Here is a 15,956-nt window from a genome sequence, read left to right as displayed (position 1 = left end):
AGTTTGTTCCAGGAGCTACTCTTCCCAAGAGTCGCTTGTTTAATCTGACTATCCCTGAAAGAAAGGCCTTGGAGGAGTACATACAGACTAGCCTGGCTGCTGGTCACATTAGACCTTCTAAGTCACCTGTGGCAGTTGGATTCTTCTTTGTTAAAAAAAAGGACGGCGGTTTATGTCCATGTCTGGATTTTCGTGAAATTAATAAGATTACCGTAAGCAATTCCTACCCGTTACCGTTAATTCCTGACTTGTTTAACCAGTTAGTGGGAGCCAAGTGGTTCTCCAAAATTGATCTCTGGGGGGCATACAATTTGTTACATGTGAAGGAGGGTGATGAATGGAAAACTGCTTTTAACACTCCGGTAGGTCATTTTGAGAATTTGGTGATGCCTTTTGGTCTTACCAATGCACCTGCATTTTTTCAGAACCTTATTAATGACATCCTGAGACCTCTGACTGGTAAGAATGTGGTTATGTATTTGGATGACATTTTGATTTATTCACCAGATCTGGAGTCCCATTGGCAGAGTGTACGTGAAGTTTTGCAGTTATTGGGTGATAATTCACTCTTTGCTAAGCTGGGGAAATGTGAGTTCGCTGTGCAGAAAATTAGTTTTTTGGGCTACATTGTCTCCAGCGAGGGCTTTGAGATGGACCCTGTGAAGTTTCAGGCTGTGCAGGAATGGCCTAGGCCTATTGGTTTGAAATCTATACAGAGATTTTTGGGTTTTGCCAATTATTACAGGAAATTCATTAAGAATTTTTCTGTAATTGTTAAACCTCTAACCGATCTCACCAGGAAAGGTGCGAATACGGCCCAGTGGACTACTGAGGTCATTGAAGTGTTTGAGTATCTCAAAGAGAGGTTCAGTTCTGCCCCTTATGCAGCCTGATGAGACCAAGCCTTTTTTGGTCGAGGTCGATGCTTCATCGGTGGGGGTCGGAGCAGTTTTGTCTCAGGAGAGACATCCTTGTGACTTCTTTTCGAAAAAAATTTCGGAAACCGAACTGAATTATGATGTTGGAAATCGGGAGTTGTTGGCTATTAAACTCGCGTTTGAACATTGGCGTCATTTTTTGGAAGGCGCTAGATTTCCTATTCAGGTTTTCACAGATCATAAGAATTTGATCTATCTGGAGGCTGCCAAGCGCTTGAATGCCCGTCAAGCTAGGTGGGCACTTTTTTTTTCTCGGTTTCATTTTTCTGTTACCTATATCCCTGGTACTAAGAATGTTAAAGCCGATGCTTTATCTCGCAGCTTCTCTCCTACGGTCGGTGCCGAGGAGGAGGAGAGCATTTTACAGAAAGGAGTTGTGGTGGCGGCTTTGGACTCCGTTTTGGAGAATGGGATTCTGAAAGCTCAAGATGATGCTCCATCTAACACTCCCCATGGGAGGTTGTTCGTGCCTAGAGCCTTTAGGAGAGATTTGTTTGTGGAGTGTCATGAGTCTCTGTTGGCAGGCCATCCAGGAATTTCGAAGACTAAGAGATTGATCAGTCGCAGTTTTTGCTGGCCTGGTGGCAGAAGGAAGTCATCAAGTGGGTGTGTCAGTGTACTTTGTGCGCTAGGTCAAAGGCTTCACATACTCCTGCTGCGGGGTTGCTTTGCCCTCTGGAGGTTCCTAGTGCGCCTTGGACGCATCTCACTATGGATTTTATTACTGATCTTCCTGTGTCCGAGGGTTTTACTGTCATCTGGGTGGTCGTGGACCGTTTTAGTAAGATGTGTCATTTGGTTCCATTCATTAAGTTGTCCTGCGCCAAGACACTCGCTAAGGCGTTTGTTAAGGAGATTGTCAAGCTCCATGGCGTTCCCACGGATATTGTTTCTGATAGAGGACCTCAGTTTGTGGCTCGCTTTTGGCATGCTTTTTGTGACAGGTTGGGAGTCCATTTGTCATTTTCGTCTGGTTATCATCCTGAGTCTAATGGACAGACTGAAAGAAAGAACCAGGATGTTGAGCAGTTTTTGCATTGTTTTGTGGCGGACAATCAAGAGGTGTGGTCGGAGTTTCTGCCTCTCGCAGAATTTGCTCTTAACTATTATACATCCTCCTCTGCTGGGTGTTCTCCTTTTTTTTGCTGTACTGGGAGACATCCATCTTTTAGTTCGTTCTCCAAATTGGGGTCGGCGGTGCAGGAGGAGGAGAATTTTTCCGGTGATTTGGAGAAAGTTTGGACTAATGTACGTTGTAACCTTCAAGAGGCTAACAAAAAGTCCAAGAAGTATTTTGACAGGAAACGTAAAGAGGTTTTGTTTACTGTGGGTGACATGGTTTGGTTGTTCTCGAAGAACCTGCGGTTGAGGTTTCCTTCTAAAAAACTGGGTCCTAAGTTTGTGGGTCCATTTAAAGTGCTTCAGGTTGTTAACCAGTCTGCTGTTAGGTTGGATGTCCCTACTTCCTGGAAGATTAATCCTGTGTTTCATGTTTCCTTGTTGAAAAAGGCTGACGTATCTGATATGGTCGTCACTGTCACAGTTCCTCCTGTGGTGGAAGACGGCGAATATGAAATTTCTCGTATCTTGAATTCTAGATGGCATAGAGGGAGATTACAGTATCTTGTCTCCTGGAAGGGTTTCGGTCCCGAAGACAACTCCTGGGTAAGAACGCATGATGTCTCTGCTCCTAGGCTTGTTAAAGCTTTCCACAGTAGGTTTCCGGATAGGCCTGGGCCTGGAGAATCCGGAGGATCCTCATAAAAGAGGGGGTACTGTTAGAACCCTCCTGTTAGTTTTTTCTATCTTGTGTTTTGCGGTCACGTGACCATCTGCCTATATATTCCAGCTCCACCCTTCTGGCTTTGCTGGACTTCAGTGTTGTTTGACTGTTTTGCTAGCCTGGTGCTTCGGTGCCTATCTCTGTCAGTTTGCTTGGTCCTCTTGGACCTCTCATACTTTTTGTCAGTTTGTCTTTTGTGTTCTACAACAATTTCTGTTTAGGGGGTGTCCCATTTTTGTCCCAGTCCTTAGTTCTTTTAGGGACCCCTCCCTTAATTCTATAGGTCTTCGTTCAGACTAGCCGAGGACGAAGGCGGGTCTGTTCACTAGGAACAGGCAGCCCGCTACATCGTAGGGATTCAGCTTAGTCTTACTGTAGGGACAGCTTTCCCCTATCTTTCCTTAGTTCTTGTTGCAGATCATAACAACAACCTTGCACGGGCACCTCCATTTTGGAGGTGCCATTTATATGAGAGGTCCTCCGGCTATCGGCCGGGGACTACTTAGGACGGCGCGCGCGCGCTCCCCCACTCTTAAAGGGGCCGCGCGCGCCATCCTAAAGAGTCCCTGGCCTAAGCACAGTGCCCGGGAAGCTGAGCGCGCCGGCAGCAGCAGCAGGAGAGCCGGAAGACGCCGGGCCGGGAGCGCGGCGGTAAGAGGGACGGCGTCTCTGCCTCTCAGGGGGCATAGACGCCGATACTACACTTCTGAGGATAAGTTTATCCGAGTCACCAGCCTCGGAAATCGCAGGTTATCAGCAGCTCAGATTAGAGACCAGGTCAATGCCACACAGAGTTCTAGCAGCAGACACATCTCTACAACAACTGTTAAGAGGAGACTTTGTGCAGCAGGCCTTCATGGTAAAATAGCTGCTAGGAAACCACTGCTAAGGACAGGCAACAAGCAGAAGAGACTTGTTTGGGCTAAAGAACACAAGGAATGGACATTAGACCAGTGGAAATCTGTGCTTTGGTCTGATGAGTCCAAATTTGAGATCTTTGGTTCCAACCACCGTGTCTTTGTGCGACGCAGAAAAGTTGAACGGATGGACTCTACATGCCTGGTTCCCACCGTGAAGCATGGAGGAGGAGGTGTGATGGTGTGGGGGTGCTTTGCTGTGTTATGCACACGCCCGGACTGACTGGCGTGAGCATGATTAGTGATCCCATTGGACCATGAAACGAGGAGTGCCTGGAGGGGTGTAACTAAGTATCAACTCGGACCGACCAAGGTCACATGGCGGCTCAGTCGACTCCGTGAACCAGGGAGGAACCGAGCAGAGGGACCAGGTGCTACTCCAGGTCAGACCCTGGTCACAGCTGTTGACCCACACCGGGGAATGCAGGAACAGGCAGGTTAGGCTGGCATACAGACAGGTGGGTACTGGCAGGCACGGCTGGTATGCAGACAGGTGGGTATTGGCAGGCACGGCTGGTATGCAGACAGGTGGGCACTGGCAGGCACGGCTGGCATGCAGACAGGTGGGCACTGGCAGGCACGGCTGGCATGCAGACAGGCGGGTACTGGCAGGTAGGAACGCAGGCAGGATAGGGACCAATACAGACTGGGACACAGGAACGGAGCCGCAGGTGCGGTAGACAAGCAGAGCAGAGCAAAACCTGCAGATGCGGTAGACAAGCAAAGCAGAGCAAAACCTGCAGATGCGGTAGACAAGCAGAGCAGAGCAAAACCACAGGTGCGGTGGACAAGCAGATCAGAGCGAAACTGCAGGTGCGGTGAACAAGCAGGGCAGAGCAAAACCGCAGGTGCGGTGAACAAGCAGAACTAGATACACACAAGGTACTTACAATGAAGTAGCGAGTGTACACAAAACTCACAAACAGAAGTTCAGAGACAACGAGTTGGAGTTAGGTGCAGGTTCAGACACTGCAGGAAAAGGGAAGGTTCGGACATAGAGAGAAACAGGTAACGGGCTATGACACAGTTCAGACAGGAGCTGAACCAGTAATAAGATATAGGAACGAGCCTGGGAACTCAGCCCTCATGGTGGCGGAGACAGACTAGAAGTCACAGATACAGGTAACAGGCCTGGGTATACAGCCCCCAGGGGCGGAAACAGACAAGATACAGGACAGGACCTGGCAACTCAGTTGCACAGAACACACTGAATCAAAGTGTTGCTCAGGCACCCCCTACTGTCTGGAGGAGGTTTAAGTATCCAGTGACTCACAGCAATAGGCTGGGGAGGCATTAGGAGTGCGCACACAGTAACTATAAGAATCAGGCAGTAGCCGGGCCGCCGCCCTAAGCAATCAGACAAGAGACACAGTCAGTACTGGAGCAAAGTGGGCAGCCTGGATTGATAGGTAAGATGGCGGTCTTGCAAGGTGAGAGGTGGTAAGCCATGCCAGCACGCCGCCAGGGATGTTACAGTACCCCCCCCTTGAGGTTGGGAAGAGATGTATTCTATGGAGCATTGTCATCCTGTGTGGATTCTGTGTGGGCAGAAGCCTCTTCTGGCTGGGAAACTGGTGGGCTACCTACACGCATCACCAATGGGGACTGCTCCAGGATATTGGGAAGGGAAGCTTTAGCAGAAGCTTCAGGGTTAGGGTCATCGAAGAGCATTAGAAAGGCCACCAGGAAGGCCTGCAGGTCGGAGGCAATAGGATCCCATGCTTCCCATAGGGGGGGGGTGATCCACTTCAAGGCATCACCCGCTAAGTAGGACATCATGAATGCTACTTTAACCCGATCAGTGGGAAAATAGTGAGCATAGAATTTGAAATGCAGCATACATTGCTCCACAAACGAACGGCTTTGTTTTGGATCCCCATAGTACCGTGGTGGATCCGCAGGAACGAGTGCTGATTGCTCCATTTGGGCTGGTGCGTAAATCGCCTGGACCTCAGCTTGAGAAAAAATTTTTTCCTTGGTGCACGTATTCGCCAGACAAGAATTCAAATGTCTCCGAGAGCGAAGGATCGTGGGGCTCAACAGGGACCATGGCCTGAGCAAACTGTTACGCACACGCCCGGACTGACTGGCGTGAGCATGATTAGTGATCCCACTGGACCATGAACTGAGGAGTGTCTGGAGGGGCGTAACTAAGTATCAACTCGGTCCGACCAAGGTCACACGGCGGCTCAGTCGACTCCGTGAACCAGGGAGGAACTGAGCAGAGGGACCAGGTGCTACTCCAGGTCAGACCCCGGTCACAGCTGTTGACCCACACTGGGGAATGCAGGAACAGACAGGTTAGGCTGGCATACAGACAGGTAGGTACTGGCAGGCACGGCTGGTATGCAGATAGGTGGGTATTGGCAGGCACGGCTGGTATGCAGACAGATGGGCACTGGTCGGCACGGCTGGCCTGCAGACAGGTGGGCACTGGCAGGCACGGCTGGCATGCAGACAGGCGGGTACTGGCAGGTATGAACACAGGCAGGATAGGGACCATGACAGACTAGGACACAGGAAAGGAGCCCCAGGTGCAGTAGACAAGCAGAGCAGAGCAAAACCCGCAGATGCAGTAGACAAGCAGAGCAGAGCAAAACCCGCAGATGCGGTAGACAAGTAGAGCAGAGCAAAACCCGCAGGTGCGGTTGACAAGCAGGGCAGAGCAAAACCCGCAGGTGCGGTAGACAAGCAGAGCAGGGAAAAACCCGCAGGTGCGGTAGACAAGCAGAGCAGAGCAAAACCCGCAGGTGCGGTAGACAAGCAGAGCAGAGTAAAACCCACAGGTGCGGTAGACAAGTGGAGCAGAGCAAAACCCGCAGGTGCGGTAGACAAGCAGAGCAGAGCAAAACCCGCAGATGCGATAGACAAGCAGGGCAGAGCAAAACCCGCAGATGCGGTAGACAAGCAGAGCAGAGCAAAACCCGCAGATGCGGTAGACAAGTAGAGCAGAGCAAAACCCGCAGGTGCGGTAGACAACCAGAGCAGAGCAAAGCCCGCAGGTGCGGTAAACAAGCAGAGCAGAGCAAAACCCGCACGTGCGATAGACAAGCAGAGCAGAGCAAAGCCTGCGGGTGTGGTAAACAAGCAGAGTAGAGCAAAGAGCAAAACCCGCAGGTGTGGTAGAGAAGCAGAGCAGAGCAAAACCCGCAGGTGCGGTAAACCAGCAGAGCAGAGCAAAACCCGCAGGTGCGGTGAACAAGCTGAGCAGAGCGAAACCGCAGGTGCGATGAACAAGCTGAGCAGAGCGAAACCGCCGGTGCGGTGAACATGCAGGGCGGAGCAGAGCGAAACCGCCGGTGCAGTGGACAAGCAGAGCGGAGCGAAACCGCAGGTGTGGTGGACAAGCAGAGCAGAGCAAAACCGCAGGTGCGGTGAACAAGCAGAGCAGAGCGAAACCGCAGGTGCGGTGGACAAGCAGAGCAGAGCGAAACCGCAGGTGCGGTGAACAAGCAGGGCAGAGCAAAACCGCAGGTGCGGTGAACAAGCAGAACTAGATACACACAAGGTACTTACATTGAAGTAGCGAGTGTACACAAAACTCACAAACAGAAGTTCAGAGACAACAAGTTGGAGTTAGGTGCAGGTTCAGACACTGCAGGAAAAGGGAAGGTTCGGACATAGAGAGAAACAGGTAACGGGCTAGGACACAGTTCAGACAGGAGCTGAACCAGTAATAAGATACAATAACGAGCCTGGGAACTCAGCCCTCATGGTGGCGGAGACAGACTAGAAGTCACAGATACAGGTAACAGGCCTGGGTATACAGCCCCCAGGGGCGGAAACAGACAAGATACAGGACAGGACCTGGCAACTCAGTTGCACAGAACACACTGAATCAAAGTGTTGCTCAGGCACCCCCTACTGGGTGGAGGAGGTTTAAGTATCCAGTGACTCACAGCAATAGGCTGGGGAGGCATTAGGAGTGCGCACACAGTAACTATAAGAATCAGGCAGTAGCCGCGCCGCCGCCCTAAACAATCAGACAAGAGACACAGCCGGTACTGGAGCAAAGTGTGCACCTTCTCATTTAAAGATTTTTCTGTATTTTCATGACTATGAAAATTGTACATTCACACTGAAGGCATCAAAACTATGAATTAACACATGTGGAATTATATACTTAACAAAAAAGTGTGAAACAACTGAAAATATGTCTTATATTCTAGGTTCTTCAAAGTAGCCACCTTTTGCTTTGATGACTGCTTTGCACACTCTTGGCATTCTCTTGATGAGCTTCAAGAGGTAGTCACCGGAAATGGTTTTCACTTCACAGGTGTGCCCTGTCAGGTTTAATACATGGGATTTCTTGCCTTATAAATGGGGTTGGGACCATCAGTTGTGTTGTGCATAAGTCAGGTGGATACACAGCTGATAGTCCTATTGAATAGACTGTTAGAATTTGTATTATGGCAAGAAAAAAGCAGCTAAGTAAAGAAAAACGAGTGGCCATCATTACTTTAAGAAATGAAGGTCAGTCAGTCCGAAAAATTGGGCAAACTTTGAAAGTGTCCCCAAGTGCAGTTGCAAAAACCATCAAGCGCTACAAAGAAACTGGCTCACATGAGGACTGCCCCAGGAAAGGAAGACCAAGAGTCACCTCTGCTTCTGAGGATAAGCTTATCCGAGTCACCAGCCTCAGAAATCGCAGGTTAACAGCAGCTCAGATTAGAGACCAGGCCACTGCCACACAGAGTTCTAGCAGCGGACACATCTCTTCAACAACTGTTAAGAGGAGACTTTGAGCAGCAGGCCTTCATGGTAAAATAGCTGCTAGGAAACCACTGCTAAGGACAGGCAACAAGCAGAAGACTCTTGTATGGGCTAAAGAACACACGTCTTTGTGCGACGCAGAAGAGGTGAACGGATGGACTCTGCATGCATGGTTCCCACCGTGAAGCATGGAGGAGGAGGTGTGATGGTGTGGGGGTGCTTTGCTGGTGACACTGTTGGGGATTTATTCAAAATTGAAGGCATACTGAACCAGCATGGCTACCACAGCATCTTGCAGCGCCATGCTATTCCATCCGGTTTGTGTTTAGTTGGACCATCATTTATTTTTCAACAGGACAATGACCCCAAACACACCTCCAGGCTTTGTGAGGGCTTTTTGACCAATAAGGAGAGAGATGGGGTGCTACGCCAGATGACCTGGCCTCCACAGTAACAAGACCTGAACCCAATCGAGATGGTTTGGGGTGAGCTGGACCGCAGATTGAAGGCAAAAGGGCCAACAAGTGCTAAGCATCTCTGGGAACTCCTTCAAGATTGTTGGAAGACCATTTCCGGTGACTACCTCTTGAAGCTCATCAAGAGAATGCCAAGAGTGTGCAAAGCAGTCATCAAAGCAAAAGGTGGCTACTTTGAAGAACCAAGAATATAAGACATATTTTCAGTTGTTTTACACTTTTTTGTTAAGTATATAATTCCACATGTGTTAATTCATAGTTTTGATGCCTTCAGTGTGAATGTACAATTTTCAAAGTCATGAAAATACAGAAAAATCTTTAAATAAGAAGGTGTGTCCAAACTTTTGGTCTGTACTGTATATTCACATATATGCTTGAAGGACAAACGTTGTCAGATGATTTACAATGAGGAAAAAGGGTACAATTTATATTAAAGAGTGTAGGTAACATGCAATATATTCATCATAAGGCTTCTAATGGGAATATCAATGTAAGCTCATGGAGTCACTGATCCAATATGGTGTCATGGTCCGTCATAGAGTTAGTTACAAGAGGAGTAGCAGCAAAGAAACTCTATTACAGGTAAGTAGGAACAATTAGACACAGAACAAACGGTTCAAATAGCAAAAATGGCGTAGGGAACACTGAAGGATTACATACCTGGCGTGAAGGGAATAGTGCATGGACTAGGAACCGCGAAAAAGCGCCGTGTGGTGGAAAGAAGGAAGGACTATATAAAGGACTATATATATAGGACTATATATATATTATATAGGACTAGTGCGTTGGTGGAAGCGGTGAAAGAACGCCGGTGTATATCCGGTCATGCGCAGTATGGCCATACTGACTTCCGGTGCGCGTGCTGGAACGCAAAGGGAGACAGTGGAACGCAAGTCACTTACGGACATGCGCAGTATATACGCTACGCTGGAAGTAAGTGGATAGACTTTACTTAAGGTGTAAATCAGTGGAAAGAGGTTATACTCAATCAAGAGCAGAATAACGCAGGGTGAGCCAACCTTAGGAGGAGCTATAGGAGATGAATACTTGAAAAACAGATTATATTATATTAAATTGCAAAATAAGGAGGGGGATCCTGAAGAGTCAAAGAAAAAAATGCATGGGATTCGTTACGGAGGTCCCTGGGAACCTTAATTAGTAACCTACAAGACAAAGAAAAATAATCAGTAACATGAAATATATTCAATTATTATAAAATGGCAAACAATCTAGTCATCCATACTGAAAGCCCAGTGAATGACCCACAACTTAAAACTTTAATCAGTAGCATAGAATTATCCGCTAAACCCTGGTTTATTATCCTATCCAATAGACACTGGACAGAGTGAGTTTTATGTCATATAGGTAGAGGGATTTTTGGGGGCGATATAGGAATTTTTTATTCATCTTGTGCGTCATACTCCCTATTAAGTCCTTTCGGAGTGAGGATCTGTAGCGTATGTATCCAGTATAGCTCACGTTTTTTGAGGTTTTGAATCCAGTTGCTCCCCTGTCTATTTGGCGGAATGTGATCAATTACTTGATACCTTAGTTGTGAAATGTTGTGGGACATAGCTAGAAAATGTGCTGGTATAGGTAACATCGTGCGTCCACAACGAATTGTCGATTTGTGTTGTGAAATACGGTCTCGGATATGTTGGGTGGTCTCACCAACATATGCGAGACCGCATGGACACTTAATTAGATACACCACATACGTGGAATCACAAGAGAAATATTCTTTAATAGAATAACGTTTGCCAAAATGAGGATGTGTAAATGTAACATAGTTTTTAAGGTTGAAGGAAGACTAAGTCCATCTAGTTCAACCCATAGCCTAACATGTTGATCCAGAGAAAGGCAAAAAAAAAACATGTGGTAAACACTAAGCTCCACATTGGGGAAAAAAAATCCTTCCTGACTCCATACGACAATCAGACTAGTTCCCTGGATCAACGCCCTATCAAGGAATCTAGTATTTATAACCTGTAATATTATACTTTTCAAGAAAGGCATCCATGCCCTTCTTAAATTTTAACAGTGAATCACTCATTACAACATCATGCGGCAGAGAGTTCCATAGTCTCACTGCTCTTACAGTAAAGAATCCCCGTCTGTGATTATGATTAAACCTTCTTTCCTCTAGACGTAGAAGATGCCCCCTTGTCCCCGTCTCAGGCCTCAGAGTAAAAAGATCAGTAGAAAGCTCTTTGTACTGTCCCCTCATATACTTGTACATAGTAATAAGATCACCCCTAAGCCTTCTTTTTTCCACAGTAAATAACCCCAAGTGTAATAACCTGTCTTGGTATTGCAGACCCCCAGTCCTCTAATAACCTTGGTCGCTCTTCTCTGCCCCCGCTCTAGTTCAGCTATGTCTTTCTTATACACCGGAGACCAGAACTGTACACAGTATTCTAAGTGTGGTCGCACTAATGACTTGTATAGAGGTAAAATTATGTTCTCCTCATGAGCATCTATGCCTCTTTTAATGCATCCCATTATTTTATTTGCCTTTGCAGAAGCAGCCTGACACTGGCCACTACACTGAGCTTGTCGTCCACCAATACACCCAGGTCTTTTTCAGTAACAGTTTTGCCATGTGTTTTACAATTAAGCTTATAATTATACATTTTATTTCCTCTGCCCAAGTGCATTACCTTACATTTATCCCCATTAAAGCTCATTTGCCATTTATCAGCCCAAGCTTCTAGTTTACATAGATCCTCCTGTAATATAAAATTGTCCTCCTCTGTATTGATTACCCTGCAGAGTTTAGTGTCATTAATAAATATGTTAAAAAGAAGTGGGCCCAATACTGACCCCTGTGGTAACCCACTGTTAACTGAGACCCGGTTTGAGTGTTTTCCATTAATAGCCACCCTTTGTTTCCTATCACTAAGCCAATTCTTAACCCACATACATATATTTTCCCCTATCCCCATTGTTCTCATTTTGTGTATCAACCTTTTGTGTGGAACCGTATCAAAAGCTTTTGAAAAGTCCATATACACAACATCCACTGCATTTCCTTGGTCCAGTCCGGAACTTGCCTCCTCATAAAAACTGATCAGATTAGTTTGACAGGAACGGTCCCTCGTAAACCCATGTTGATATTGGGTCATGAGGTTATTCTTCTTCAGATACTCTATTATAGCATCTCTTAGGAAACCCTCCAGGATTTTACCCACAGTAGAGGTTAAGCTTACCGGCCTATAATTTCCAAGTTCAGTTTTTGTCCCCTTTTTGAATATTGGCACCACATTTGCTATACGCCAGTCCTGTGGTACAGACCCTGTTATTATGGAATCTTTAAAGATTAAAAATAATGGTCTATCTATGACGTTACTTAATTCCTGCAGTACTCGCGGGTGTATCCCATCCGGGCCCGGTGATTTGTCAACTTTAGTGATTTTTAGATGCCGCCATACTTCCTGCTGGGTTAAGCAAGTGACATTTACTGGAGAATTTTTGTTATCACTAATCATGTTTTCTGTCATGCGATTTTCTTGTGTAAATACGGTTGAAAAAAAATCATTTAGCATATTGGCTTTTTCCTCATCCTCATCCACCATTTCACCCAGACTATTTTTAAGGGGGCCAACACTATCATTTTTTAGTTTTTTACTATTTATATAGTTAAAGAATATTTTGGGGTTATTTTTACTTTCTCTGGCAATAATTCTCTCTGCCTAAATCTTTGCTGCCTTGATTTGTTTTTTACATGATTTATTTAATTTTCTATATTTATTTAATGCCTCATCACTACCTACTTGCTTTAGTTCTCTAAATGCTTTCTTTTTGTCACTTATTGCGCCCCTTACAGCTCTATTTAGCCATAGTGGTTTCCTCCTATTTCTAGCATGTTTATTCCCAAGGGGTATATATTGTGCACAGGTCCTATTCAGGATGTTAATAAATGTCTCCCATTTGCTTTGTGTAGCTTTATGTCTCAGGATATCGTCCCCGTTTATTGCACTAAGATGATCTCTTAACCGTTGGAAATTTGCCTTCCTGAAGTTTAGTGTCCTTGTAACCCCGCTACTATACATCTTATTAAAGGTTACATGAAAACGTATTATTTTGTGATCACTATTACCCAAGTGACCCCCAACTAATATATTTGATATGCGGTCTGGCCTATTGGTTAATATTAGGTCTAGCAGTGCCCCCCTTCTTGTTGGGTCCTGAACCAGTTGTGAAAGGTAATTGTCTCTCATAGTAGTCAAAAACCTATTTCCTTTGCTTGAACTACATGTTTCTGTCCCCCAATGTATTTCAGGGTAGTTGAAGTCTCCCATAATAATGACTTCTCCTTGAGTCGCTGCTTCATCTATCTGCTTTACGAGGATATTCTCCGCTACTTCCATTATTTTTGGAGACTTATAACAAACCCCTATCAGTAATTTATTATTTTTTCCCCCTCCCCTTATCTCCACCCACAGGGACTCTACATTTTCATTAGATTCACATATATCCTCCCGCAAGACAGGTTTTAAGGATGATTTTACATATAAATGACGCGCCCCCTGGGACATATTCCTTTTTGAGGGGAATACCCGGCACCGGATCAGATGGGGGGTTGTAGTCTCCGAGCGGCTGTGACCCGGCCCCGTGCCCAGGGCGTCAAGCTCAGAGTGATGTGGCAGTTCTACAGATGTTACTAAAGTTCTTTTGTGTCGACTACGCCACCCGTTGTGATGCGGTCACTGTGGCCGCCGCTGCAGCAGGGTCCGCTGAGGCTGATGGTGGGTGCGCAGCTTGGTGAGATAACCCCCAACGGGAGGGGTATAGCCTCAGAGGGGACAGGCGCAGAGGATGGGGGTTGTGGTGGTGTAGTGCAGACGGCAGTGAAGACAGAGTCGGGTTGTGCAGTTAAGGGTGTTTACTTACTGCAGATGTTGTACTGGTCACTCCAGCTGCTAGTGACCACCCGAGCCGTGCTGCGTCCACCAGGTCCTGGATCCAGCCAACCCCCAAACAAGTCCGGAGCGTGGCCCTGAGCTCTCCCTCTGTCCTTTCTTCAGCCGTCCCCACCAGTGATCCACCTAGGTCCAGCTCCCTCGGGCCTGCTGTTGGGACACCCTTGGCCTCGGGTTCCCTGACCCTTCATGTGGTGTGCCTTCGGGGTGAATGTGGTGGGTGGCCGTGGCAGATGCTGCCCACGGCCTCCGGTCTCTGGCTGGGGATTGTTTTTTTACCCCCACCAGTTTGGGTTCCGGTACCCTTTTGCTGACTCCTCACCCGGTGCTCTAATTTGGGTTCTTGGGTCCCTTCAGTCTTCCCCCTCTGGGTCTTTCTCTGCTCCTCTCTCACTCAGGGTCTCTCTCTTGCTGCAGGCTGACTTCCTCTCTGCTTGCTGTCTGCTCCTCTGCAGCTGTCTTGCTCTCTGCATCTGACTTGTTCTCTACAACTGACTCTGATTCTAGTTGGTGCCCACCTTATATATCCCCTCTATGTGTGAGCTCAGGTGACCAGCACCCAATGAGCTCCTATCACTACCCAGACTGCTCCCCCTATCTGCCCCTACACTACATGGGATGTTCCACCCCCCTCCCACTCCAGCCAGGAACAGACTCGGTCGTACCTGCACATTTCTAAGTGGGAGTACCGTCGGTCTGTTCCTCGGAAATGGGATGTATGTAGTGCATGCAGCCTACCGAGCTCAGTTCCACACTCCATCCTTATCCGGGAGTGGAATATCACACCTCTGGGTTGAGGTGCAATACTCCTGTAGCAGCCGAATCCTCAGGGTGCTACATAAACACACACCCCCCCTCGCTTGTTTGTACGGTCATTTCTGAACAGACTATAGCCCTGTAAATTAACTGCCCAGTCATGGCTCTCGTCCAGCCATGTCGCAGATATCCCTACCATGTCATAATTATTTTCCAACAAAATTAATTCTAATTCCTCCATTTTGTTGGTGAGGCTTCTGGCATTAGTGTACATGCATTTTATGTATCTCTCTGTACCTCTATTCCATCTTACTTTATTGACTGTTCTAACCCCACCCCCAATTTCTTTATTTGTGCCCAGGTCACTATCTGCACTATCTTCCCCACCTATAAAATTATACCCTCCCCCCCAATCCCTAGTTTAAACACTCCTCCAACCTTCTAGCCATTTTCTCCCCCAGCACAGCTGCACCCTCCCCATTAAGGTGCAGCCGGTCCCTAGCGTAGAGTCTGTAGCCAACTGTGAAGTCGGCCCAGTTCTCCAGGAACCCAAATCCCTCTTTCCTACACCAGTTCTTGAGCCACTTATTTATCTCCCAAATCTCCCGTTGCCTCTCTGGCGTGGCACGTGGTACCGGTAGTATTTCAGAGAATACCACCTTGGAGGTCCTTGCTTTCAGCTTGCAGCCTAATTCCCTAAAATCATCTTTAAGGACCTTCCACCTACCTCTAACTTTGTCATTTGTGCCAATGTGCAGCATGACCGCTGGGTCCTCACCAGCCCCTCCCAGTAATCTGTCAACCCGATCAGCGATGTGCCGGACTCGAGCGCCAGGTAGGCAGCACACTGTTCGACGATCCCTGTCTTTGTGACAGATTGCCCTATCTTTTCCTCTAATAATTGAGTCCCCCACTACCAGCACCTGCCTAGCCTGCCCTACTCTCCTATTTCCCTCTTTACTGGAGCTGACACTCGTCCCCTGAAAGCCGGAGATGCCTTGCTGCAGTAGTGCTACCCCTGTACCATCACTCCCCTCATCTGCCAACTTTGCAAACTTATTGGGGTGTGCCAGATCAGGACTAGCCTCCCTGGCACTCTTCCCTCTACCACCCCTTCTAACTGTCACCCAACTAGCGACCTCACTGTCCTGCAGTTCCCGACTACCACCCTCCCCCACATCTACCCCAGTAAGCTGCTGCTCAGTGAGCAGCAGACTCCTTTCCATGTTGTCAATGGATCTCAGTGTTGCCAGCTGCTCATTTAGATGAAGTATCTGGGCTTCCAAACGCACAACGTGCACACATCTCGCGCAGCAGTAAGCAACCTCGACCTGCTGTTCAAGGAATACATACATGTGGCAAGATGTACACTGGATAGCATTGTCAATAATGGAGCTCATTTCCTAATGGGGATTGCAATATACAGAATGTTAAGTAAAAAGTAAAGTAAA

Source organism: Phyllobates terribilis, unplaced genomic scaffold, assembly GCF_046119375.1.
Source record: "Phyllobates terribilis strain yellow unplaced genomic scaffold, ASM4611937v1 Scaffold_326__1_contigs__length_2130411, whole genome shotgun sequence".
NCBI classification, from domain to species: Eukaryota; Metazoa; Chordata; class Amphibia; order Anura; family Dendrobatidae; genus Phyllobates; species Phyllobates terribilis.
The sequence above is the reverse complement of the archived record's forward strand: the minus strand, read 5'-3'. Positions refer to the sequence as shown.